This window comes from Nycticebus coucang, chromosome 3 (assembly GCF_027406575.1).
Source record: "Nycticebus coucang isolate mNycCou1 chromosome 3, mNycCou1.pri, whole genome shotgun sequence".
NCBI lineage: Eukaryota > Metazoa > Chordata > Mammalia > Primates > Lorisidae > Nycticebus > Nycticebus coucang.
This window is the reverse complement of record NC_069782.1, coordinates 35,830,679-35,858,547: the sequence shown is the minus strand read 5'-3', so window position 1 is coordinate 35,858,547 and position 27,869 is coordinate 35,830,679. Positions and strand designations below refer to the sequence as shown.

At 36.1% G+C, this 27,869-nt stretch overlaps 1 protein-coding gene across 1 annotated transcript in view; it reads right to left on the bottom strand.

Moving 5' to 3' along the window:
* MGAT4C (MGAT4 family member C) overlaps window positions 1-27,869 on the bottom strand; it is an 801,801-nt gene that overhangs the window by 165,550 nt on the left and 608,382 nt on the right. The gene's annotated exons all lie outside the window — the stretch shown is intronic.

The window sequence follows — 27,869 nt, the reverse complement described above, 5'->3', positions numbered from 1 at the left end:
TGATAGTAGTATAGCCCATTTTTCTATTTTTTCCTTTGTCACCCTCACTAATGAAACTGGTAATAGTCTTGAACCCCATGCCATTTTGTCATGTAGTTACAGCTTGTCCTTTTATAGAAGAAAATTGGAAAACTGCTGAGTGTTATAGATATTAATGGTTGTTAGAGAAGCAAAATAAAAGACTGTCTTTCTGGAGCACTGCTAAGCTTTTATGTCATTATTCATGAGTGACTAATGCATTCAAAGGAGAAGAGTGCTGATCTCCAAGGCTGCGATGATGGACAGTGTAGAGGGACAGAGTGGCTAAAAGAAAGCCATTTGTCATATGGTAGACTTAATAACAGGCGTGCCTACAATGAGCTATTTCAGCTAAACTTAGAAACTTTTCTTACATGTGAGGTTATCATTTACAGCATTGTAAATCACAAAAGACAAATTTATAGGAGACATTGGATAACTGAATATTTTAAGATACATAAACAATTCAAAAATTCAGAAAGGACTAGCTTATTAAGTAATATCACCAAACCACACCTTCACTATTCCTTTCTCCTTTTCCCTATCCTTGAATAATACACATATATTATTATATGGATAGTATATGTGGAGTAAAATGAACCTTAAACAGGACCTCTGCGCTTTGTGATATTCTTTCATTGTGAGTAATGGAAAAAAAAACAACTCTAGGTTTATAATAATATCAATTTATCAGAAAAACAGAGTAGCTTCTAGGAGCTCAGGAAAGATGAAAGATCATAAGAGCACCCCCAGTGATGTTCCTGCTTGCATAGAAGGAGCTAATGGGCAGTTTCATCAGAATAATTCCTCTAGCAGCAATCATGTCCCAACATTTCTGTTTTAAATGCTTTTTAGTTCACAATTCAGGATCTGAAGAGAGATAAAGGCATCCCGGGAGAGTGCACACATGACCTTATTTGTAAGGTTGTAGGCAAAGGCTGACTGATGTAGTTACCCAAGGGAATATGGAATAGTAGAAATCAAAAAGGAGAGTGTGGTTGAATGCTGGGAAGATAAAAAAATTGAACTATTTCTGGATTCTGAACATCATATCTACTTCCTTTCATTTCTTGTAACAAACAAAAAATATACCAACCATTTCCTTAGTTCCCTAAGCTGCCTGTCTCTGTGTCAGACTGATCAGAGTTTGGCTGCCCTGTTTTTGATCTTGCAGCATTTTAATATCTCACATAAGTGTATTAATTTACCAACTGCAGGATAAAGTGCATGCTTTTCAGATCGAAGTGCTCAATAACCTCTAATTCCAAGCACATTATCGCTAAACAAAGATGTGTGGAATCAGGACACAAGTTAATTACTGAGCCAATGCTTGCTGATTCTGAATGGTGACTTGCTTTGCTTAGGGATGAGGTTTGAAATGGAAAGAAAATGGAAGAAAGCAATTCTGTTCCCTGGCACTAAAACTATACTCCTGGCTTCTTTAGAATAATTCAAGAATTTGTATCATGAGGCGAGAATCAATTTTGACTTCATCTTCCCAGCGATTAGTAATACATGGAAGTAGTTTGATTCTCCAAACAGTATTATTTAAAATGGTGAAAGGAGAGTCCATAAGAAAACCACCCTGTAAGTCTGTCAAATCTATCAGTTATTCATCCATTCATTTAAGAATTACAGAGGGTTTTTTTATGTTCTATGCAATATTCTAAATACAGGGGCTGTGTTTGGTGGGGAAACAAAACTTTGTTTTCCTGCATCTTATAGAACATTGGAGAAAATACAAAATAAAATATACCAACGGCTATAATAAATGCCAGCCATGGCATTATTTATTATATTATTATAAATAATAATAATTCTTTATGCCGGCCATGGCATAACACATAGGTGTATGTGTTATGAAGAAAGAAGCAAGTACGGATATGGATTAATGATGGTGGGGAGAAATAGAAAGAGGACAGGTGGTGGACAGGGAGAGATGCTCTAAGTGTGTCACTTGAATGGAGATGATAACAAGACTAAACAGTTAAATCTGAAAGAAATTCGCAATTGAAGAGTTGGCCAATTTCCATCTGATGTAACTGTTAATCTGCAAATTCTATATGACCCAGGATTTCATCAGCTTATTTCTTTCTTACCCTGACAGTGTTTCCTTGTATCTACTCATTTTTCTGTGATAAAAATGATAAGGTAGTAATGATAAAATTCCAATCCAGCCTATATTCAATGCCTGGTAAACATTCAACAGCAATACCCCAGAGACACCTCAAACACGTCCTTTCCAACTTGAAATGTGTTCTTTCCAGAATCCTATTCTGGTCCTATTACTTTATTAATTCATTAAGCAAATATAGCAACCTGTATCCACTTTTGACTACCTCTTCTTCATGGAATTATAGCCTTTATTCATAAATTTAAAAAAAAACAAAGTAATCTCCGAACAGCATCCAAAGTAATTACCTGGGCTTCCATCAAGTAACCTCTCCCGTCCTTGTACTGAGTTCATTGAGATAGTTATCTAAAAGACTTTGTCAGGTTCCTTCTTATAATCATTCAGTGACTTCCCATTGCCTAAAATCTAGTTCCTTATAAAACATATTTGTCATAAAATTAGCCCTAACTTTCATTGACCATATCTATTAAATTCATTCATGCGTCAGTTCTTTAATCTCAAGTATTTAGCAAAATCTACCACATCTAAACACATTGTTTGGATCCTGTGATGCCATATTAGGAGACAGTTGTAGGTGCTATGTCCAGATTCCTTCTGATCACTTCAGCCACTTCTGGGCACCCATCCCTCCCCTGCTATGATCCTGGCTTCTAACTCCCTGCATCTGAAATTAAATTCGGAGGACTGCCTGTAGGCAGCTGCAACCATTTCACAGCCAACAGCCACATGGAGCAGCAGACTTTGGCACATACCCAATGGCAGTATAATAATAATCCAGCTTATTTGCAGAGTAGGAAAAATTTTCTAAGGAGCAATGAACCCTTCGATCTTGCCTAAAGTATCAGGCTGCAGCTGGGGCTTTGCCTGAAATCACACATTTACTTGGTTACTTCCTCCTAAACTACTCCCTTGTAAGAAAACTATTCCTGAGAATAAATCACTAGAACACGGATTATTATCTGAAGGTTCCCAAAGTCTGCTTTTGACATGGCCTCGTGTGCACTCTCTCCTGTCTGCCTGTAACTAAAGAGTCTCCTTCGTTCTCCTCTGCCATCTTCTCCTCCTTCATCCAGAGTATGTTTGTTTTTTTCCCCTTACATGGGAATTCTTCAGTTTCTCAGCACTCAACCTCAGGCCCTTTCCCATTGGACTCTATACCCTCTACCAATGACTAATGTCAAAATCAATTTCATTTTCACTAGCTTATCCTTTCTTCTGAAGTTCAGACAATGTATGAATCTTTCTTCTTAGGACTCCCACTTGGATGTCCAGCAACTCTAACTCAGTACATAGTAGAAAAAAACCATGATCTAGCTCAGGGGTGTCCACCCTGTGGCCTGCGGGCTGCATACTGATATTTCAAGGCCTGTTTTGCTTATCTTTGGTATTGTGAGAAGTACGACCAAACCTTCTTTTTGCTCTTCAGCTGTCTTTAATGTTTGTGTGTTTAACGTGTGGCTCAAGGCAGCTCTTACTCTTCAGTTTGCTGCAGAGAAGAGAAAAGGTTGGACATCACTGAAGCTCAACTCTCATAGCAGATGCCCTATATTATCTAATATATACCACCTATATAATAAGTGCTCACATTATGGAAGAAAATCGGTAAGAGAATTCTTAGCATAAGCATTTATTTAAAAAAGTGTACTTGTGAGAAGACACCAAAGGGGCATTCAAACTTGGAGGAGGTGGGTGGAAAGTTTTATCCGACAACTTTTAGGAATAGAGGAACTTTTCTTACAAATTGCAGCCATTTGAAAGCCTGGCTTGTAACAAGAAGAGCTAATGTTATGAGCATGGGGAGGGAGGCGGGGAGAAACAGCTGGAAGATCAGACGTCAAGGCCACAGTGGAAAATTCTCCACAGAGTCTCTGACAGCTTCCTCGCCCTGGGTCCTTGTCATTACCTCCATCTCCTTGGCCTCAACCTACTGCAATTGATTGTATTTGTACCTGGTTATTCTTGTGTGTGTGTGTGTGTGTGTTTGAGACAGAGTCTCAAGCTGTCCCTCTGAATAGAGTGCTATGGCATCACAGCTCACAGCAACCTCAGATTCTGGGGCTTGAGCGATTCTCTTGCCTCAGCCTCCCAAGTAGCTGGGACTATAACTAGGTGCCTGCCACAACGCCCAGCTACTTTTTTTTTTTTTTTTTTTTTGCAGTTGTCATTGTTGTTTTAGGAGGCCTAGGCTGGGTTTGAACCCACCAGCCCGGGTTTATGTGGCTGGTGCTCTACCCACTGTGCTACGGGCCCTGCCCATATACTTGATTGTTCTAATAAATTTCAAAATGGTCTCTTTGAACCCTTTCATCTTTCTCTGATCTATTTTAATGTGTTAGTAAATATTGAGTATCTACAAAAATCTAAAACCCGTTGTGTGTTTCCCCCTGTTCTATGCCATTTGTTCTTTACTCAGACGTGATCATTATACTGACTTTCATCATTCACCCCCTTGGTTTCCTTAAAATGTAATCATTTTTGTGTATACCTGAAATATATTATTCTTTTTGAGTTTAAATAACTATTTTAACTGTAAAATAATACTGTAGATACTCTGCTATAACTTGTTTTTTAATTAAAATTCATGCTCTTGATAGTCATATGTTATGAAGCTATTGCTTTAAAACTTTTCCACTACTGTATAATTCATCGTATAAATATGACACAACTTATCCATTCCAATCTTCACAGATACTTGTGAGTTTTTCCATTTAAAAAATTAACCAAAACATTAAGTAATTGATTTAAATTTATTAAAAGACATTTCAACAAACATTTCTATATATGTGTTCTGAAGTACACGTGTAAGTTTCTTCAAACATTTAAGAGTAGAAAACCTGGTGCTTTTCTGGACAATGCCAAATAATTTTCTACACAATTTGTACCAATTTCATATTCATAATCCTACCTGAACTGTATGGGAATTTTAGTTGCTTTAGTCCTTAAGACTCAATAGTATGGTCTAATCTATCCTTCAGACAGCAGTTACTGTTTCCTTTTATAAATGCAAATCTGATTAAGTCACCCAAACCTTGCTTAAAAGCCCTTAATGGTTTCTCAATGATTCTAAAATAAATTCGATAGGTTTACCATTGTCAAAGGATTCTTTTTGCCCTGACCCTACATCGTTTAGTATTTTATATGGCTCTCTTTGCCTTCTGTTGCTACACTGGCTTCAGTTTCTCTTTTCTGCCCCAAGGCCTTCACCTATTATAAACTTCTTCCTGGAACTCCTTTAATCTACCTGTTTCTCTGATTAACATTTCTCATTTGGTCTCACGTTAAATGTCACTACAACCAAAAAAGCTTTACTTGACTTTTTAGAATTGATTAGCCCCCCTCATTAACTGCTGTAATTAGACATTGTGTGTTCTAATATAACATTTATCACAAAAATTACTAAGAAACATTATGCATTTTAAAATGTACCCCCCAATCACCTTCATGATTCAATAAGGTTAAATACAAGCTCTTCTGTTTCTTATTAGAAATAGTTTCTTAGATATTAGGGATCCAATGTTACTTAGATATTAAGTATTGTGTATGATAAAAAAAATAGGAATATGCAAAGTGAATGCTTTTGGATAAACACACACCCATTTTTTCATCTTTTTTAATGTGAACTCTTTGCCTTAAAATGGCAGATACTTAGAAATTTGCACAAAAGAATGAAATAAAAATTAAAACATTGTCTTGCAAGCTTAAAAAAGGTAGGATAGTTTATGCTCCACCAGTACATGAGCCAAGGTGGGGTGGACGTGAACGTGCGTGGAGGGACAAAAAGCTGCTACTCTCAGCCAAACGCTCAAGTTACACAACTGCTGACTGTTGCCGTAGAGTTCTCTTGCTTTTCTTTTTTCTTTCTATAAAATTCCTATTTCTTTTGTGTAAAACAAAAGCATTTCCATTTCAACAGTTTGTATGGGTTTATTAGTGTTAGGCAAAAAGTGTAATGAAAACGAAACAGATACATAGTTTTGGGGAAAAATTATAAAATTAAATGTGTAGGTAACCAATTTCTATATTGCTATCAAGTATTTTTTGAAGAGAGATATGCAAAGAAGCTCTTATGGAGATGTATTTTTAAAATTTTATTGTTGTTGTAGTTGTTTGTTTTTAGTTGTAGTTGTTTGTTTTTAGTTTGTTTTAGTGCCGGGGATAGAGTAAATATATTTAAGTATAATACAAGGTGTGATTCATCACACAGCACAAACTTGCATTCATGGAGTTTACCTGTTGAAGATGATTTACAATATACTACCACTTGTTTCACCAGGTGGAAACGTAAGTTATGTGGAAAAACATATAAGGATTTTGCACGTATCAAGTTGTGTGGTCTTATTGTATTGTGTTTTCAGAGTGCTGCCAGTTGGAAAGGGAAGCATTATGTTTACAAATCTGTTTGGAAATGTTTGCCAAAATTTTAGCAATATAAAAACAAATTTATTTAAAGCAAGTAGAAGGTACCTGACAGTCAACGTTCATTCAATTTTCGGAATGGCAATGACCTACATCTCCCCCAGACACACACATGTGCATAACAATTACATTAACTTTCATTCTAGGAGGAATACATTATTATTCTGCAAATATTCATGTTTCTCATATACTGTGAATACTACTAATTGGCCCCAGCTTCAAAGGGAGGAGGGTACTTTTCTGGACAGGTGATATTGTGCTTTCACCATTGGACTGTGGAGAATATGATGAAATCAGAAAGTTGGGAATGTGCTTGTATTTTTTGGCATACATTCTCGCTTTCTGCCATCACCATGAAAAGACTATTTTTCAGCTAGGTTACTAGTTTCTTAAGAATAAACATCACAGGAGACCACTGAAAACAAGCTAAATAATAGCTGATCTACAGATTCAGAGATAAATGCTTCTCTTTGCCATCCACTAACCTTTTGTGGTTATTCGTAGGCTACAGAAATTAACACACACCAGACATTTTTCTAAAAAAGATACAGTTCTTAAAAAGACACAAGTTTAACAGAGACACGTTTATCAAGTAATTGTCAGTACAGACATGAATTCAATTTAAGTAGAAATACAAATAGGTACTCAAATTCATTTTATCAAAATAATTTAGATGAAAATAAAACACAAATTTAAACTCTGGAAGATTTGGGTGGAGAACTTCTTTAATTTAAATTCTGATTATAAGCCTTTACCACAGAAATCCTTTCATGTGCTTGGACCTAAAACAGTAAAAACTCTACGACTGTTATAAACTATAAATGACAATTTATCTTAAGATTTTATGGGCCAGCTTTAAACAGAACATTTTCCATTAGCTTTACAGAAAGGGTTTTGTAATCTTTTCTTGGGATGACCCCTACTTTTCAACATTGAAATATAAAATACTCCTAACCAATTACCAACTATGCCTAATGTACCAGTTTAGCTTTTTAGTCATAAATATATAAAAAAAAAACATTAAAGTTTCAGAGGAAGTGAGTATATCATAACAAAAAGCACATAATTTAAGTTATGCATATAATACAATTCAAGTGCAAAATGTACTCACTACAACTATTCATGGTAGTTTCCAGGACTGGGAGTATCTCTAACCTCCTCAGCCAAAGACAATGAGCCCTGAAAAGTAAAGTCTTTCTATGTCACCTCAACATAAGCTTAATGTCAAGGGTTGTCTCCTTGATTAAAAAGGTTAGTATCCCCTTCTTACAAGGCAGTGGACGTATCTTAAGATCCAAACAACATTCACATGCTGAAGCAGGAATTCTGAGGAAACCACAGAAAATTTATTACCATTTCCCTAGTGACAGTAACTCTATAGACAAGCACATGACTCAAGTGAAGCCAGGGTGATTCTCTCTCTAGAACTAAGGCCTGGAATTCAGGTTTAGTTACTTAGATTTATGGCATGTGCCTGGAATTTAGGTGATATAAACATGAGTGCTTTCAGCTGGTAATGTGGGTGCTGAAAAGAGAAAGGGAGGCCACAGACAGAAGAAAATCAAGCCAATACAACACACAAGCAGAGAGTTAAGATGAAGCGTCCTGCCTGGGTTCTGAAGAGCTGTTCCATTCCATTTTTTCCCATGCCAAGAGGCCTGTGTACACATATTTGTCTCTATTTAATTAAAGGAAGGAAAAACTTCAAACATTGGGTTGCCCATTTGCTTATCGAACTTACCTGTGATCAAATAGGATATTTTACATCAAAACCTAATACATGTAATTTTAGTGATTAGCTACTAAAAATGTCTCTTTATATGCCAATTCTGAGTTCTCTCTTCTTTATGTGTATTTCTCAGTGCAAAATCTAAGTTTTTGAGGTTGAATGTACAATAGGAGATTGTGTACATATTGACAGACATGATCATTGTGCAGGTAGGGGTGAAGAGAAGCACTGTGGTATGATCTATTATTTTGTGAAGGAGAAGTGATTGTGGACACAGGGTTTATTCTTTTTTATAATCAAAAGCTTTTACTGAGGACTGAATTGTGTCCCTGACAAAATTTGTAGATCGAAGCGCTTAGCCCCAATGTAACTGTATTTCCAGATAGGACTTTGAGGAGGTAATTAAATTAAACGAGGTCACAGGATGGGGCTTTGTTTTGATAGCATTAGTGTCCTCTCTCCACACACACGCAGATGGGAGCCTTGTGAGAGAGTGACTGTCTACAGTCCAGGAGAGAGCCCTCACCAGAATGAAATGTTGCTGGCACATTGATCACAGACTTTCCAGCTTCCAGAACTGTGAGAAATAAATTTCCAATGTTTAAGTAACCCAGTTGTCTTGTGGAAGCCTGAGCTGACACAGGCAGACACAGTAGAACTGTGTAAGTTGACCACTGGAAGGACTGGTACAGACCAGTCAACAGACAGAGGTGGCCAACATAAGGAAGTCAAACTACTGTACTGATAATACATGTGGTGATGTCCGGTCGATGAAAATTAGGTCGACTTAAGGAGGTGGTTAATGTAGGGTGGTGGACAACTATGAAAGTTCTACTGAATTTAATTAATTCCATACCTGAAAGGGGTCCATTTTTATGTGGGCACTCCAAAATTTAAAGGTAAGCTGGATGAAAGAATAATTTGCACTAATGAAACATCTCCACTGAGATATGTTTTTATTTTCCACAGAAAGCACACATGCTTCCATAGCATGTTTAAGGGTGAAATTTTTCCTGGACAGAAATAATTTTCCTTTAATGTATTACTCCCCAGATGTCTGCCTTTCTGATTTAGAGGACATTGGCATGCAGAAAAGTGGTAATTCTTAAACAACAAGATATGACGACAAAATAGAGGTATGGATAACTTGCGATGAGACAGCTAGAGAGTAACTAATTGGAAACAAAGACAGAATTTATACTTAGGGTTTTGTTTTGTATTTGTTTCTTTTTTCTTTTTTTTTTTTTGATGAAGTTTAACTCCTCTTATCTGAAAAATAAGACTCAGACATTTTAGGTTCTTTTAAGAGATTTTCTTTTTTTTCTTTTCTTTTTTTTTGATACAGTCTCACTATATTGCCCTCCGTAGAGTGCTGCGGTGTCACAGCTCACAGCAACCTCAAACCCCTGGGCTTAAAGGATTCTCTTGCATCAGTCTCCCACTACAGGTGCCCACCACAACACCTGGCTATTTTGTTGTTGTTGTTGTTCTTGCTGTTGTTGTTGTTGTTTAGCAGGGCTGGGCTGGGCTGGAACCCACCAGCTTGGGTGTATGTGGCCACGTCCTACTCACTGAGCCACAGGCGCCATGCATAAGAGATTTTCATTTTATTTAGTATGTTAAAAGGAACAACAACAACAAAAAAAAAAAACAAGATTTTCCAACAAAACATTGACACTTTGAAACCTAAGAAGGAAAAAATAGAAGTAAGGAGAAGAGCAACAACAAAAAAATTAAACAGTTTTTTATCTGAAACTCTAAATACTAAATATACTATGTATGAATATTGTATTACTGAACGCAACATATGAAGGCAGCAGAAACCAGTGGGAGGAATGTGGGGGAATTAAAAAAAAAAAAGAACATGGGCCCAGGATTTTGTAAGTGACTTTATGGCTAACTTCCATGGCGTTTTTTTCCAAGACGGGAATCACATCTCCTTTGTGGTCTCAGGCCCTAGCATAGACCTGGCATATACTGCAAGGCCAATAGATTCCTGTGACAGGGATGATTAGCGTAATGAAGTCCAAGAACGGAGTTGGCTAAAAGGGAGCTACTGGGGTAAAGGAAGCATGCTGGAGCGATCACCAGGGCAAACGTAGATAGAGCACTGGGACCTTACAGGCACTTTCATTTTTTTGTATAAACCCGGATGTCCTGATTTATATTATGCCTTAGAATTCATATTATTCATTTCAGCTTTAACATACAGTCAATACAGGTGATGTTAATGAATGTTCTTCTATTTTAGCCAGTGACATCTTCCTTTTACCAGAAAAGATATTTGCAGTGAAAATGTTGATAGCTTTCCCCAATTGAAACTACATTTTGGTTATACCCTGAGGTATAGGTCTTCTATCTACTTACTATATGATGCTGGGAATCATGGCACTATTATCATTAAAATAGAGACAAAATATTCTTCAGATCAGAAAAAAAAAATGGTGTGTGTGACCAAGGGGCTTATGTATTACATTTCATCACATGGTTGTCACTCTTGTGATATACTTTAGAATGCTAAAAGCTATTGTTCCCATGAATTATAACCCTAAATGCCTTCATTCTGAGGATTCATCTCATCATCAGTAATACACAGCACCACTATAATGTGTGACACATTTTTAGTGACACATCTTTATTGTATGCTATAGGCTGAAGTAGCATAATTATCTTTATAGTAAGGATTTATAAGAGATTTTAAGTTTTCATTCCTATGTTAAAAACTCAAGCTATTTCTGCAACAAGGCTGTTAAAAATACTCATAGGTTATACCGAAAAATTAATCCTTAAATATTTTAAATTATTCTAAACTTTGAAGAAGTATTTTATGAGAAAGAATAACTCATCAATAAGAAAGTATTTTCAAAGCATGCTTGTCATTTTTCACTGTTTCAGCTTTCACCAAGTGGATGTTTTATAAGAAAACAAAACAGGAAAAATTATTAAAGATTCGATTTTGTTACACTAAAGTATATAATAGCTTCAAAAAAAGTCTAAATGCAAAATCTTGCTAAATTTTCTCTCAAAGCATGCAACTTCTAAATGGCTTCTAAATATTTTAAACCTAATAACGGTATATAGATCTCTAGAACTTATATGGCTATGCACCACAAGCTTCTGAGTCAAATTCTGGCCTGGCTACCCACCATTAGCAGATAATTAGAAGTGATGTGGGAGCTCTAACATTCAATACACACTTGTTTTTCTGGCTTAGAAGCCTACTTACTTTATGCAAATTGGTAGGAGACTGTTTCATGCAACCCTGGCAATCAGTACTTAATTTGTTGATAGCCTTAACAGTTGTGGCCAGAGTATAATTGGCATGGGCCCTTGTGCAAAAAAATAAATTGGGTTGTGTACAAAATGAAACAACATAATTACCAACAATTAGACATCATTTATGAAGTAGCAGATTCTCAAACCCTTCTTCTGAATTTGGATAAAGCTAGACCTAATTATATCTTAGTGTCGTGAAAACACCCATGTTGCTGAGATAATCAGGTGTTCCAAAGGTGCTTTCTGTGGATGTTTTGTTTTATTTTGGATTATCACATCAGAAAATTAAGTATATTTATAGTGGAGATTAATAATTACAGAAAAGTTAGTGAGGTGGGAGTCATGTTAACTTGGTAGTCATTTATACATTTTATTTGATCACGTTAAAACATTGACATAAAAAAGAAGTATTTTAGAAGTACATAAAATGGAGTCTTATTGATGGTCATATTTAGAAAGGGGAAAGACAAAGAGATAACTAAGGCAAAACAAAGCTTTTGTAAACATCCTCCACTATAACAACAACAACAACAAATTTCATATTAGACCCCTAGAAGTATTGCTACAGCACAGTGACCCCTATAGTTTTGAGAACAGGTTGTTACTAACAGGTGGGATCTGAAAATGTATTCATAGGAAAAATGGTTTAACAAGTGTAACACTTTATTACGCTTTCAAATGAAAAAATTATATAGCACTTTTGGAGGACTTGAAAGTGTGTTATAGACATTCCTTCTGATCAGAAACATAGAGGAAGAGATAAGATCAAGACAGCTGACAAGATGCTGGTACTCAGAACATCCTCCACAGAGAGGAACCAGAATAGTAAGAAGACATGTTTCTAACAGATCATGTAGGAGAGAACACTGAGATTCAGCAGGCAAGGGACCAGAAGCACCTAAAGTAGGTAGAGAGAAGGTTTGAGGCAGCTTACCCTGCCATGGACTGGGGGAGAGCAGCAAGAAGCTCCTTCACATGGGGAAGCAGTTTGAGAGAAATCTCCAAAGCTGCACACTATGAAATGGGCTTCTACAATCTTGGCTACAGGAGAAACCCTCAACTCATGCAGGTCTTGGGCCTAACACAGAAAGCTGCCTAGACATTGAATATGGATATTGCTCCAGAAAGGAAATCACATGGTATCCCACAGCCATCTGATCCCACAGCAGCTTCAACTGGGAGCCATCTAGAAAGGCAAGATACTGAGGATCTAGTGCATGGCTGTGAGTAGGACAGGGGCAGAAGAGGCACTTCCACACACTGCTGGGAAGGTCAGCACAACTCTGCTGCAGGCTGCTATTGAGAGCAAGATAGGAACAGATCTCAATCTCCATAGCTTCTGCTTGCCTGGAAAGGGTTACGCCTTCTCAGGGTGCAGGCTTGCAGGCATCCAAACTGGAAAAGAGGAAGTTGGTCAAATGGTTTCCTCTTACTGATAATAGGATCAGTATTAATAGGATCGGGATCAATATTTAGAAAACCTTGAACACTTCACTAAAAACTTCTAGATTTGATAAATAAAATCAAGTTTCATGATGCAAAGTCAATGTATAGAAGTCAGTAACATCTCCAAACAACAAAAATGATCTAGTCAAGAACCAAATCAACAGAGTAATTCCATTTGTAACAACTAAAATAAACAAACTCTAGGAATATGTTTAATGAGGGAGATGAAAGATATTGACAAAGAAGAATAAAAACACCGATGAAAGAAATTGACAACCTTTTTGGAAGCAGTGTGAAGAACCCTCAAAGAACTCAAGTTAGACCTCCCATTTGATCCTGAAATCCTATTGCTGGGCATCTACCCAGAAGAAAAAAAATCATTTTATCACAAAGACACTCGTACTAGATTATTTATTGAAGGTTAATACAATCGCCAAAATGTGTAAACAGCCTAAATGCCCATGAACTCAGGAATGGATTAACAAGCTGTGGTATATGTATACCATGGAATACTATTTAGCCATTAAAAAAGATGGAAACTTTACATCATTTGTATTAACCTGGATGGACGTGGAAGACATTATTCTTAGTAAGGCATCACAAAAATGCAGAAGCATGAATCCTATGCACTCAATTCTGATATGAGGACAATTAAGGTCCTAGTACATGGTGGGGGGTCGGGAATGGGGAGAGCTGTGAACGGGAGAGAGGGAGGGGTGGAGGGTTAAGGGATGTGGTGTACCTTTTGGGGGCAGGACACAAATACAAAAGGGTCCTTATCTAACAAAATCAGTGTAACCTGGTTCTATGTACCCTCAATGAATCCCCAGCAATTAAATAAAAAACTTAAGCTTATGAATCAGAAGATTTAATATTATTAAAATTATCATACTGCCTAAAGCAATCTACAGGTTGAATGCAATTATATTAAAATGCCAAAATAATTTTTCACAGTATTAGAAAAAAAACGGTTCTAAAGTTCATATGTAACCAAAAAAGATCCTTGATAACCAAAGCAATCTTGAGCAAAAAGAACAAAGCTGATGGCACTACATTGCCTAACTTCAAATTATGCTATAAGGTTATAACATCCAACACAACACAGTATTGGTTTAAAAGTAAATGCATAGATCATTGGAACACAGTAAAGAAAACAAAATTGAAGCTGCATACTTGAAGTCAACCGGTTTTTGACAATGTTAACAAGAACATACACTGGGGAAGGAGCACCCTTTTCAATAAATGGTGCTGGGAAAATCGGATTTTCTTTTTCAGAGAAATAAAACTGGACTCCCACCTCTCACTGTATACAAAAACCAAACAACTCAAGATGAGTTAAATATAAGATCTGAAGTTATAAAAATACTAGATGAGAACATAGGAAGAACTCTTCTGTTCATTGGTCTAGAAGGCAAAGAATTTATAACTGAGGCCTCAAAAGTACAGACAACAAAACTAAAATAGACATATGGGACTTAATTAAATTACAAAACTTCTGTACAACAAGAGAAATCATACACAGAATGAACAGACAACCAGTAAAAGGGGAAACAATATATCTGACAGGGGACTAATGTCCAGAATTTATAAGAAATCACACATCTCAACAATACCACCAATAAACAACAGCTCTATTAAAAATTTGACTAAAGACATGAATAGATATTTTTTAAAAGAAGACAAACAATGGGGCAGTGTCTGTGGCTCAAGGAGTAGGGCGCTGGCCCCATAAGCTGGAGGTGGCGGGTTCAAACCTGGCCGTGGCCAAAAACTGAAAAAAAAAAAAAAAGACAAACAAATGGTCAAAAATCATATGACAAAATGTTCAATTTCAGTAATCATCAGAGAATTTCAAATTAAGACTGTGATAACCTATTTTAAATCAATCAGAATGGCTATTAATAAAAAAAAGACAAAAATAATGTGTTGGTGAGGCTCTAGAGAAAAGGCAATTCATGTACTACTAGTAGAAATATAAAATTTGCAAACTCTATGGAAGATAGTACTGAGCTCTTTCAAGGAACTAAAAATAGAACTCCTTAGCCGGGCGTTGTGGCGGGCGCCTGTAGTCCCAGCTACTCGGGAGGCTGAGGCAAGAGAATGGCTTAAGCCCAGGAGTTGGAGGTTGCTGTGAGCTGTGTGATGCCATGGCACTCTACCGAGGGCCATAAAGTGAGACTCTGGCTCTACAAAAAAAAAATAGAACTCTTACATGGTGCAGCAATCCCACTGCTGAGTATTTACCCAATAGAAAAGAAATTAATATATTAAAAAGATACCTGAACTTAAATGTTTATCACTGCACTATTCAAAATAATAAACCATAGGGAATCAACCTAAGTGTTCATCAATGGAGGACTGGACAGAGAAAATAATATATGTACATAATGGAATACTATCCACCCATAAAAGATAATAAAGTCATGCCTTTTACACCTACACTGATGGAACTATAGGCCATTATCTTAAGGGAAACAGTTCAGACACAGGAAGATACATACTTCATGTTCTCACTTATAACTGGGAATGAATTAATGTGCACATACGGAGGCAGAGTGTGGAACAGGTAGTAGGTTTATCAACACAAATAATCACTGGGCAAGAGAAATGAACATAATTTTCTCACCAAAAGAAATAAAAATGGCCAAAAAAAATACATGAAAAAATGTTCATTGTCCCTAAGCATCAGAGAAATGCAAATCAAAACCATCCTAAGATATCACTTAACCCCAGCTAGAATAGTCCAAATCAAAAGTCCCAAAGCTGTGCTGGCGAGGGTGTACAGTGAAGGGAACACTTTTACATTACTGATGGGTTTACAAACTATTATAGCCCCTATTGGAAGAAAGGTGGAGAATCCTGAAAGAGCTGAAAGTAGACCTTTCATTTGATCCCAAAATCCCATTACTAGGTTTCCACACAAAGGAAAAAAAAATTTGCCATAAGGACATTTGCTCTAGAATGTTTATAGCAATTCAATTTACAATCACAAAACTGTGGAAAAAACCTGAGTGCTCATCAACCCATGAATGAATTAATAAACTGTGGTATATGTATACTAAGCAATATTATTCAGCCGTATAAAAGATGGAGACTTCACATCTTTTGTATTTCCCTGGATGGAATTTAAGAACATTCCCCTTAGTAAAGTATCTCAAGAATGGAAAAACAAGCATCCCATGAATTCAATACTTATTTGAATATAGTAGATGAAGAACTATAGGCCCACAGGAGAGAAAAAGACAATTAAATTCAAGAAGGAGGGAGGGGGAGAGGAAGGGGCTCAGTAATCTCCCACCTGTACAATGTACGGGAGTAAGACATACCTCCCAGGGGAAGGACTCCACTACAACTCCGGATGTTTTCCAAAAAACCCAAACAATGTAACCTAATCATATGTCCCCTCATATTAATCTGAAATAAAGAAAAAAGGGGAAAAGGCAGAAGATGATGCAGGATTGCACGTGTGCTGCTCCATTAACAGAGGCAGGAAGGCTCTGACTTTACATGGGGAAAGGTAACAATGTAGCAAAATAGCACTTGTGTCCAAGAAGTACACACAAATAAAAAAAAATTAAGAAAGAAATATATAAGAATTTTGTTAAATTTCAGCATCATAACTGAATGAATATTTCCTTACTTAATGCCTTATTATCTGAAGACCTGAGACCAAGGTCTCCAAGTTTTCCTACCAGCTGGTCATGGTAAAATCCACCTATTCTAGGAGGTCTATATTCTAACTGTGCTTGGCAGGTTATTCTGTACATCCAAGCTTACTTCATATGCCTATCGTATCTTCACATTGACACATACTGGTTAATTCAATTAATTAGGAGATGTGGTCTCCTTTCTTTAAGGAAAATGAGATACAATTCTCCCCCTCCTTTTAGTTCACATTAGTCCTCCTGATTTTTTATTCCTCATTCATTTCTCAGGATTGATAATTAGAAATTATTTTCTTTATTATTATTATTAAATTATACTGTGTACATTAATGTGATCATGAGGCACCATACACTGGTTTTATAAACAGTTTGACACATTTTCATCACACTGGTTAACATAGCCTTCCTGGCATTTTCTTAGTTATTGCGTTAAGACATTTATATTCTACATTTACTAAGTTTCACATGTACCCTTGTAAGATGCACCACAGATGTAAAAAAGCATTTTAGTAGGATATGATCTGTGGTTTCTGTCCTATTCTACTTAAGTCTTTCAGTTTCATTTGCATTGGGATGCAAGTTATCCATCCCAATGGCCTAAGTCCTCATCCTATGCTCTGCAGCACTGGATAGATTTAGAATTTCCTATTTCTTGAAAGCTTTACTTCCCACGAATGTCACAGCACTACTTTATTTATTAATTAAAAATGTGGTGGCTTCTCAAGAGTAATTAGCATAATGGGAAGATTAATATTATTGAGATTCAGAGCCTTTGCTAACGGACAACAATTTACCTTACTCGATACTTCCTGTATTCTAATTCTCTGGATTTTGGGTCATATTGTACTTTCATGAAAATTTGCGTGTATCTTTGCTTTTTCTGCGCCTAGCAATGTCTTACTTATCTTAAACCTGATTTACTCTGTAATATTAAGTCTTTTCTACTGCATATCACTCATTAAATGGACTAGACCATGAGGCCATCTGAGCAATATTGGATGGATCCGTTCTGGTCTCTAAGTGTGCATGTGTGTATGTTTGTGTGCAATTTTTTTTTTTTTTTTTTTTTGTGGTTTTTGGCTGGGGCTAGGTTTGAACCCGCCACCTCTGGCATATGGGACCGGCACCCTACTCCTTGAGCCACAGGTGCTGCCCTGCAATTTTTATTTGTTTGTTTTTTAGCTAGAAAGGCATATGTGTCTTGGACCCATATGTGTACTGCACCAAAAGATGGGTCTAGAATGAGATGTCTAAGACTGAATTAAGTGAGGCTAAAAAGAATAAGTAAGATAACAAAAATATATAAAACAATATGTTTAAATAGTGAAAAATTTCCACCATATCATTTAGGATAGTTTCCCCCTTCTAAATAGCATATTTCTGGACCAAGTATAAGCTTCATTGGAGTGGAGCATCAAAGATGCTTACGGAAGAAAACTTGGCTCTCCTTAAATGTTGGAGAAATTTTAAAGTATACCCTGACATTGCTGATTATAGTAATTTGGTTGTGCTGTTAAATATTGTCCATTCTATCTAACTAAAGATAGGATCAAAGACTGGGATCAGAATTTTCCTAACACAAAGAAATAAGTGCCTGAGGTGATGGATACCCCAATTACCCTGATTTGATTAATCCACAATTAAAACCTGTCTGTATCAAAACATCTCATGTACTCTATGAAGATATACAGCTATTATGGATCTATAGTAATTAAAAAAAAGAGAATGGCAAAAATAAATAAAAAGTTGGAGAAATTGACACAGCTTGGTGAATCACTAGGAAAGGGGTAAAAAAGGAAATAATATTGATGGCAATTTTTCTCATTTATTAGTAATCAGAGAAGAGGCACTAGAAATTATTAAATATTGCTAGGGGACCCACTAGCTGGACAGTGTAGAAACATATACAGATGATTAAAACAGTCTCTTTAAGAAAATACTTGAGAGATAAAATATTAAGGCTAAATATCAAGCCTCTTCATTTCAGGGTTTTATTTACAAATAAAATGTTTATGGGCTTCCTATGAGAGCACATCAAAGGAGAGAGAAAAATTTGAAAAACCAAAACAAAAGAATATGAACAATGGCTACAGAAATCTATTTTGGAGCACTGCATTTTGAACTACTAATTTTGAGAAGAATAACAAAGTGAATGACTACTTAAATGATACGTTTATAAAAAAAGCTCTTTCAAATCTTCCTTTTGCTCATATTTAGAAATTGTGCTCTTACTGTAATTTTTTGAAACAAATTGTATATGTAAAACATGCCTCTATAATTGTTTTATTTTTATTTTTTTATTAAATCATAGCTGTGTACATTAATGAGATCATGGAGCACCATACACTGGTTTTATAGACTGTTTGACACATTTCATCACACTGGTTAGCATAGCCTTTCTGGAATTTTCTTAGTGATTGTGTTAAGACATTTACATTCTACATTTAATAAATTGTGGTATATGTACACCATGGAATATTATGCAGCCTTAAAGAAACATGGAGACTTTACCTCTTTCATGTTTACATGGATAGAGCTGGAACATATTCTTCTTAGTAAAGTATCTCAAGAATGGAAGAAAAAGTATCTATAATTCTCTGTGGCTTAAGGAGTAGGGCGCCAGTCCCATATGCCAGAGGTGGCGGGTTCAAACCCAGCCCGGCCAAAAAAAAAAAAGAAGTCTGAGTGGCCAGTTGCATTCCCCAAGAGCAAGATATGGACCTTATTGACCCCTGATGGAAATCACGGGTACCCTCCTACTGGGTTTTAATTCAGGGTGCCAATGTCTGTCTATCCAAGTTTTCGTATGTCAGTTATTGCTCTTCAAAAAAATCTGCATAATACTAATATCTTTGCAACAGAAGAAGGATAGGAGAGAACAATCTCTAAACAATACAATTAGAGCAGTATAGGCAATTAACTTCACTATTTGATATAAAGTTGAGAGCACTAAAGACAAAGTAATAAATATTCATAAACCTCACCATTATACAGAATTGAAGAACAGACACACATTTTTAATACACAATACAGGCAGTCATATTATTAAACTTAATGGCATCTGAGAAATGATGAAATGCTCAGAGCCTTGAGCTTATAATGAGATAAACTTGTAGCCTAATCAGCTTGCATACAAATTATCTCATCTGAATAAAATTAATGTTTGATTTTTATATCTCTCCTCAAGCACTGCTGAGTTCCCTTTTTCATTTTATGAACAATTATAGAAAATAAAATAAAAGCTTAGTCTTGATATGATATATCAGTGGGAGGGTCTACAATATGTGGCATTTTAAGTTCTTATTTCTGGTCCTGAATGTAAAATTTCTTATAGGCTAAAAAACCAGAAGAATGCAAAAATGGATTCTTGATGCTAAATACAATCTGATAAATCTTTAAAGTTTTTACATTAATATAAAAATGTTTATTTTAAAACATTTTCACATTCCACAAGAATATGCTAATATTTCATGTTAAAATGATTGACATTCACAGATTTAATTGCATTTCCATCTAAAAGAAACTTGATAATGCCCTTAAATCCTTATATATTTTTTTTATTTAAACATTAAAAGAGATAAAAGTGCCATGACCAGGCCCTTTCAAGACCAGTCAAAATAAAAAATTATATACATTCATTTAACTTATATGACTAAAATTTATAGTCAAAAGTTTACTTCCAAAGTTATTTTCTTATGTCACTTTTTTTTTTAGCGAGTTCATTGTTACAGATTTCATATAAGAGAAATAACAAGCATTTCATGGGGGGACAGTCCCCTCTTCCCTGAATATTTTATACTATGTTGAGTAACTGTAAGCAGTCCATAGCTAGAAAAAGAATAAAAAGCATAAAAATCTCAATTTCCATATCAAAATCCAACTAGGAAAGAAAACTGCAAAGAAACTTTCTAAAATAGAAACTCATTGTGGTCAATATCTTAGAATATAATTCCTCAACAGATACTCAAGTTACATTTATCTAATAAAGGAATTGTGGTTATTTGGAATATTAGCATCAAATTTTATCTCCAAAGACAATTATGAAGAACTATCACAATTCTCAATAAAATAAAAATGTAAACTATTCATAAATGAAAGAGAGTATTTAGGAAAACTAGGTAATAGGCTTAATAGAAGATCAAGTTTCTTTCTTGAATAATTTTATTTTACTGATAGGTGTTCATGTCATTGTATTTCTGCACATGTCCCCTATATGATGTAATTGATGATTCAATGAATTGAAACATATAAAGGACATATAATAATGCCTGTAAAATAATACATTTTAAATAAGGGTTAGTTAGTATTCAAGAAGCAGCATTCCTGTACTTCTCTCTAGAAGGCCTATATTTCACCATGAAGCCACTGTATTAGTTTTCATTTGTGTTTTGGGAAATTTCCTTTAATGCAAAACCCATATGAAATTTGTAAAAGATCCGCCTTCAGATTCCAAGTTATATTAGGTTTCTTTCTTCAAAAAACAAAGCCCAGTAATCATGGATGATGCAATATGTTTGTGGTTTATACAAGAAATTGTGTTGAAGGTCACCAATATGACCCTCATGCTCAATCATTTGTTAGAAAAATTCCTGGGACATGGAAAGCTCTTATAGTTATGGTTTATTCCTGAGAGGATATGAGTTAAAGTTAAAAAAGGGAAAAGGTGAGTGGAAGGAAGTGCAAGACAGATCTAATGGAAGCATCCCCAAGGTCCTCTCCCAGTGGCATCTCATGAAGATGTGCTGCATTCTCCCAGGAATGATGTATGACAGAAGTTGCAAATTGCTAACCAGGGAATTTCACCCATCCTTGGTATTCAGGGTTTTCATTGGAGGTTGATAAGGTAAGCCTGAAATGCCTATGGAACTGGCCTCAGCTATTCAGACTCCCGCCTTCCTCAGCGGGTAGGGCGCCGGTCCCATATGCCGGAGGTGGCGGGTTCAAACCCAGCCCCGGCCAAATTAAAAAAAAAAAAAAAATAGGTATTTACCATGAATCACACTGTTAGCATAAACTTCACTGGTCACTCTGGTAAAGCATGGCCCCAAACCTCAGGCATATAAAAATAAAGTTATAAGGTAGAATATTCCACTTGCTAAGAGATTATCTCTTAAAAGCTAACCAAAGGTCAATCCTAAGGCTAGAACTTTCTTTGCAATGTAGATGGTTTGAGTAATCACACCTTCTGAGTTAAGCCTTCTGCCTAGAATTATAATATGAATTCCAATGAGTGTCTCAGCACACAGGAGAAAATGAATACTGGCACTATATAAAAAGATAGTGAATGAACACATTCATATATTCTAGCAAATTAAATATTGTTACCTAATGGTAATTTTTTTACCGTATCCTTTTTTATATTAGGTATCTGACCAATTTCAGTCATTCAGGTGTCTGTTTCAATATTTCAATATTAGGCAATGCTAATAGTTCTTACTTCTAGATAAAATTTGTGCTTTTTACCTTGATTTCTAAAATGGAGAGTTTCTTCTGTCACTATGGCTAATCTATAACTGTGTTTTCTTCAGATCCCTCCATGAAAAATCTGTCTGTTGGCCAGACCTCCCAGCTCTGTGCCCGGACGAAGGTGATTCAGCCTGCCGTCGTACACGGACAGCTCACACCAGGCTCACATCTGTCAAGTTCAGCAATCTTGTCGGATACTGACCTATTGTTGGAGCCCCCTGAGAATGCCCAGCTGAATGCCCTTTCTCACCTCACCTTCTCTGTCCACTGCCATGTCACTCGACACATAAGGCTCCTTTCAGTTCTCTGTAGCTTTTCCTCATGCATTTACCCTACAATGGTAAGTAAGTTTACCATCTTGGTCTGTTTGTGCTGCTATACTAAAATATCTATGACTGGATAATTTAAAAACAAGAGAAATGTATTTCTCTCCTTTCTGGAGACTGAAGTCCAGGACCAAGGTGCTGGCATGGTCAGACTCTCATGCAGACCTGATCTGTTCTTCTAAGGTAGCATCCATCGCAGGGTCCAGTGGAAGGGCAAACATCGTATTAACATGGCAGAAGAAAGAACCTCCCTCCCTCCAGCCTTTTATAAACCCTGTCTTCATGCCTTAATCACACCCTAAGATTCTCTCCCCTTAATGTTGTTGCGCTGGTAATTCAGTTTCAACATTCGAATTTTGGAGAAAACACCCAGACAATAGCATTTGCATTTTTTCCAGGTCCTTGCATGAGTTTTATTCTCATGGTTTATCAGACAAGCCTGCTCTAGTCACTTGGAAATTTCTCTCTTATTCTCATAACATGTTTTTAGTAAATATAAGTGATGGAGTTAGTGGCCATTAAGTAACAGACACTGTTCTATTACCCAGAATTATGCATATATGTAGTTGTAGTTAAGAAATGTCTTTGTTGACATATGTGCATTTTCATAACCCCTCCACACACATGCATAAAGTCCTTATCTATTTCTTAATAAAAAAATGTCATCATGAAGAAAAGACTTTCAAAATATTCCCTCTCTATTTTCTTTCTTTCATTTTTATCTTCTATGGGTCTTTTAATATTAACTTTTCTAACTTGTCCCATGAAAGTCAGATCACTTTTCAATCCTACTAATGATGTTATAACCTATCCTGAAAGTACAAACTGTTATATTTTCCAACTTACAGTTCCAAATCTGTACCACTGATTTCAAGTTGAATGTTCTTTGGCTTTATATGCCCCTAAATGTGATGGAAAGTGCCAATGGACTACAACCTTCCTCACGCTAAAAAACAAAGAATAAAAAAAAACGTATTGCCTTCTCTAAATACAAACAGCTATAAATTCAACTTGTATGTGACCTCTAGATCTCCTACTCCTGGAGGAAATATTTTGAAATCACTTATACTTGGGCCACTAGGGGAAAACAATTCTACCCTCAAAGTAATATACCAGTATACCCTAGACAAATATAAAAAAGTAAAATGTTTTATAAATTGTCTCAGCGATAATTCATAAAAGTATAACCCTAAAAACCACAAGATAGACATAGGATTAATTCCTCTGAAAATTAAGTATACAATTCATTTCACATGTTCAGTTCTATGTCACAAAAACAGTTATCTCTAAAATATTGCTCACGAGGTAAACGGCTCCACTGTGCTCCACTCTCATTATGAACATGTTTCCTTTCTCTGAGCATAAACTTTATAGGAAACATAGGTTATGATATTGTAAATAAATACATTTGGTGATATAGGACATTATCGATCAAAGCATACCAAAAAAGGTAAAAGGCAAGTTATAGAAATTCATAGCAAAACACAAATACCATTATGTAGTAGGAATTGTTGATATTGAACATTTGTTAAATAAATGTCAAACTTTGGGGCAGCGCCTGTGGTTCAAAGGAGTAGGGTGCCGGCCCAATATGCTGGAGGTGGCGGGTTCAAGCCCAGCCCTGTCCAAAAAAAAAATGCAATAAATAAATAAATGTCGCATTAATGTACACAGCTATGATTTAATAATAAAAATAAATAAATAAATAAAAAGAAAAGAAAAGAAAGAAAATGGTAATTGAAATAGTGCAGAACAGTTCTCTGGGTGCCTATGGACTGACCCAGTTCTTCCCCTGCCCCGTTCTCCTTTAGAGTTCTTGGGTCTAATTATAGATTATGCTTGGAATGAAATATCCAGAGTGAAGTAAAATTGGCCAGAACACCCTAGGTTTTGTTCCAACCCCCTCCTAAAACCAGGATGGCCTTCAGTACTTTAGCCCTTGAGGGTCCCATGTTGCTCCCGGGGTACAAAACGGCTGTTGGGCTGCTTTCCAGGGATCCCCAGTTGCAGTGTTAACTAGCGCATGTGCAGACACGGCTTTTTCTACACTAGGTGGCGACCTAGAATCACCGGGAACAATGAATTTCACCTCTTTCTGTCTAAGTATCAAATCTGCTTCATCTAACTTGGTGTGTGTATGAGTATTCAGTCCCATTAGACTCAGATAAATTGGTGAGCTGCTTCGTGAACTTGCATCACAGAAACTTACCTATCATTTCTGGCTATTTAAATTTAATTACGTTTTAGCCACAGTCACAATAAGTAAGTGAATTCAGTGTTTAATGCAACAACCATTTTCAGCACCAAGACATTTTTAATGAGAGTTCAGCATATCTGGAACTTCATCTGTATAATTCAGACAGTCTTTGTGACAAATATGTGTTGAGACTTTCCTACAGGCCTGACCCAGTTCTGGACATTGAGGACACTGTGCTGAATTAGTGAGATAAGACAACTGGTCTTATGGAGCTTATATTCTAATGGGAAAAGGACCAGTTAATTAAAAAGTAAATTGTTAATATTATGTTAGATTCTGAGGACAATTGAGATGGTAATGAGAGAGTCGTATTTAAACTAACTAGTCAGGGAAGGCCTCTATCAAGAGGTGACATTTAAGCAAAGATCTAAATAAAAAATATTCCTGGGGGTGAGTATTATGGAAAGAGGGAATTAACTATTTTAAAGTTGGGGAAGAACTTGGAGAATGTGGAAAATAGAAATATCAACATGGCTGAACTATGAGTAGGTAGCAGAAAATCATATGAGCTGAGCTTGGCAAATTAGTTCAGAGCCAGAAGATAGAACCTTGTAGGGAAGGATGATGATTTTGTATCAAAGTGTCATGGGTAGCCATCGATGATGTAGTGGCATGTGGATGGTAAGAAATTAAGGTTAAAAGTAATTGTGACCAGTTAGGGCAGCAACAGCAGAGATACATAGAATAGGTGAGAGATGGTGATACCACAGATTAGAAGGCGTAGTAGTAGAAATAGTGGAAAACGAATACATTTGTAATGTGGTGTTAGGTCCTCTAAATAGAAAATGAGCATGGTAATATGTAGGTATAAAGGAAAAGAGATAACGAAAGGATCAAGAACAATGCCCAGATTTGGGGCTTGAGTATGTGGAGAGGAGGTGGCATTATTTACTGATATGGAAATCTAGGAAGGAACAGGTTGGTTATGCGTGTGTGTTTCAGATATGGTAATACAATGACACTGCTAGACGGGCAACTGGAAATGTCAACTAGGTCAAAACAACTATATATTTATCATGTATGTATACATACACACACATATAATACACATATATTGTGTATACACACACACTCTCCAAATCTGATGAGTGAGGAGTCAGAAAAAGCAGGCAAAAGTGATTCTTGGTGATCTTTCAAGATTGAAAGATCAATGCAGTGCTGGCTATGACAGTCCATTAACTAGATCATTTTGCAACTTAGCAGGAGTAAGTGTTAACTTATAGATTTGCTGTTGCTGTTGAGTACATATGAATTCAATTTCTATACAGTGGAATAGAACAAAAGGTTACAGTTCATTGCACTATACAACATTTACCAGTTTTTTATTATATTACATATTACTTATACATACACACACAACACGTATAGCTATCTTCTTACACGCTCTTTGGGCAATTTTTATTATTTTTCTTTTGTAGAGACAGAGTCTCATTTTATCGCCCTCGGTAGAGTGCCATGGCGTCACACAGCTCACAGCAACCTCCAACTCCTGGGCTGAAGCGATTCTCTTGCCTCAGCCTCCCGAGTAGCTGGGACTACAGGCGCCCGCCACAACGCCCGGCTATTTTTTTGGTTTGCAGTTCAGCCGGGGCCGGGTTTGAACCCACCACCCTCGGTATATGGGGCCGGCGCCTTACCGACTGAGCCACAGGCGCCGCCCTCTTTGGGCAATTTTAACATCTTCTCATCAACTAATGAATTAAATAAAGTTTTTGGTATCTGTCTATGTCTTTAGACTGAGTCGCTTTAAAAATTAGAATTTTTAGATACAAGGGCTAAAAATATAAATCTGGAAGTCCCTGATATGTGGATGATAGCTATGAAATGGGTGAGATTACATAAAGAAATAGTATGTAAATATGTGAGAATGGTTCTAGTTCCACAATTTAGGCAATGTAAACATAATTTCATTATAGGTGTTTGTTTAGAAAAACTTCATGAGGTTTTGATATCTTCATTTTTTATACTGAGTAAAATATGGTGTAGAAAGCTTGAGCAGCTCTCCCTGAGCCTCACAACTGAAAAATGTTAGAAAGAAAATTAGCCCTGCTCAGTCTGATTCAAAATGAGCGCTTTTTCCACAAGAGCCAGATAATTCTCCAGATGAAATTGTTTAATTTGTTATAAAGCTAACGGACAATCTAGGCAATTTCCCTTTCTCTATTCCTATCCCCCTCCTTGTGTGTGCTATTGCTGTACATTTAAGCCTTGGCTACTGCATAACTACCCCTTTACTTGTATTATCTGACCCAAAGGAGTCACTTCAAAATTGGTAGGCACAGTGTATATAGGAAATGCAAATAAAATCAGCTTACATGTACTGCAAGATTTTAGCATAATAACTGACAGCACATTCATCAACTAAAAAGATGATAAAATTTTCCTCTTTTTGACATAGGACTTTCCATTATGTAATTATAAGAAAATGCATAATGATCACTGGTGAGTCCCAAATCTAAAAGTATAATCCATTGTATCTACATAGAATTTAAAATGTAATAATTTAAAGTATTATTACTTCCAGTGAAATAATTAATTCACAATGACATTAAAGGCAACCCATAAAGAATATATCATGTAATGCAAATTAAATGCCATTATTGCTTTCTTCTTATTCAATGCATTCTTCAATATGCATGTTCTTGTTATTCAGGTAGATAAAAATAGTTTCAAGACCCTTAGAAAATACTAAAACCACCTCTATGACTTCTATAATTTCATGATATAAAAAACTGAAAAATGTATCTTTTATTCACGAAGCAGCAGTAGTTAATAGTGCTTCAAAATAATGAACACATCTCATTATCCAGAGGATTGTAAATTGAGCCGTGATGAACATTCTAGTGAAAATATCCTGATGGTAGAATTTTTTTTTTTCCCCCTTCTGGGTAGATACCCAGTAATGGGATTGCAGGATCAAATGAAAATGTTTATTTTTCGCTCTTTGAGCATTCTCCATACTTCTTTCCACAGGGGTTGTATTAGTTCTCAGTCCCACCAGCAGGGTCAAAGCTTTCCCTACTCTCCATATCCATGCTCACATCTGTGAAATTGGGACTTGATTATGTGGGTTCTTCTCAGTGGGGTTAGGTGACATCTCAGGGTGGTTTTATTTGCATTTCTCTGTTGATCAGGG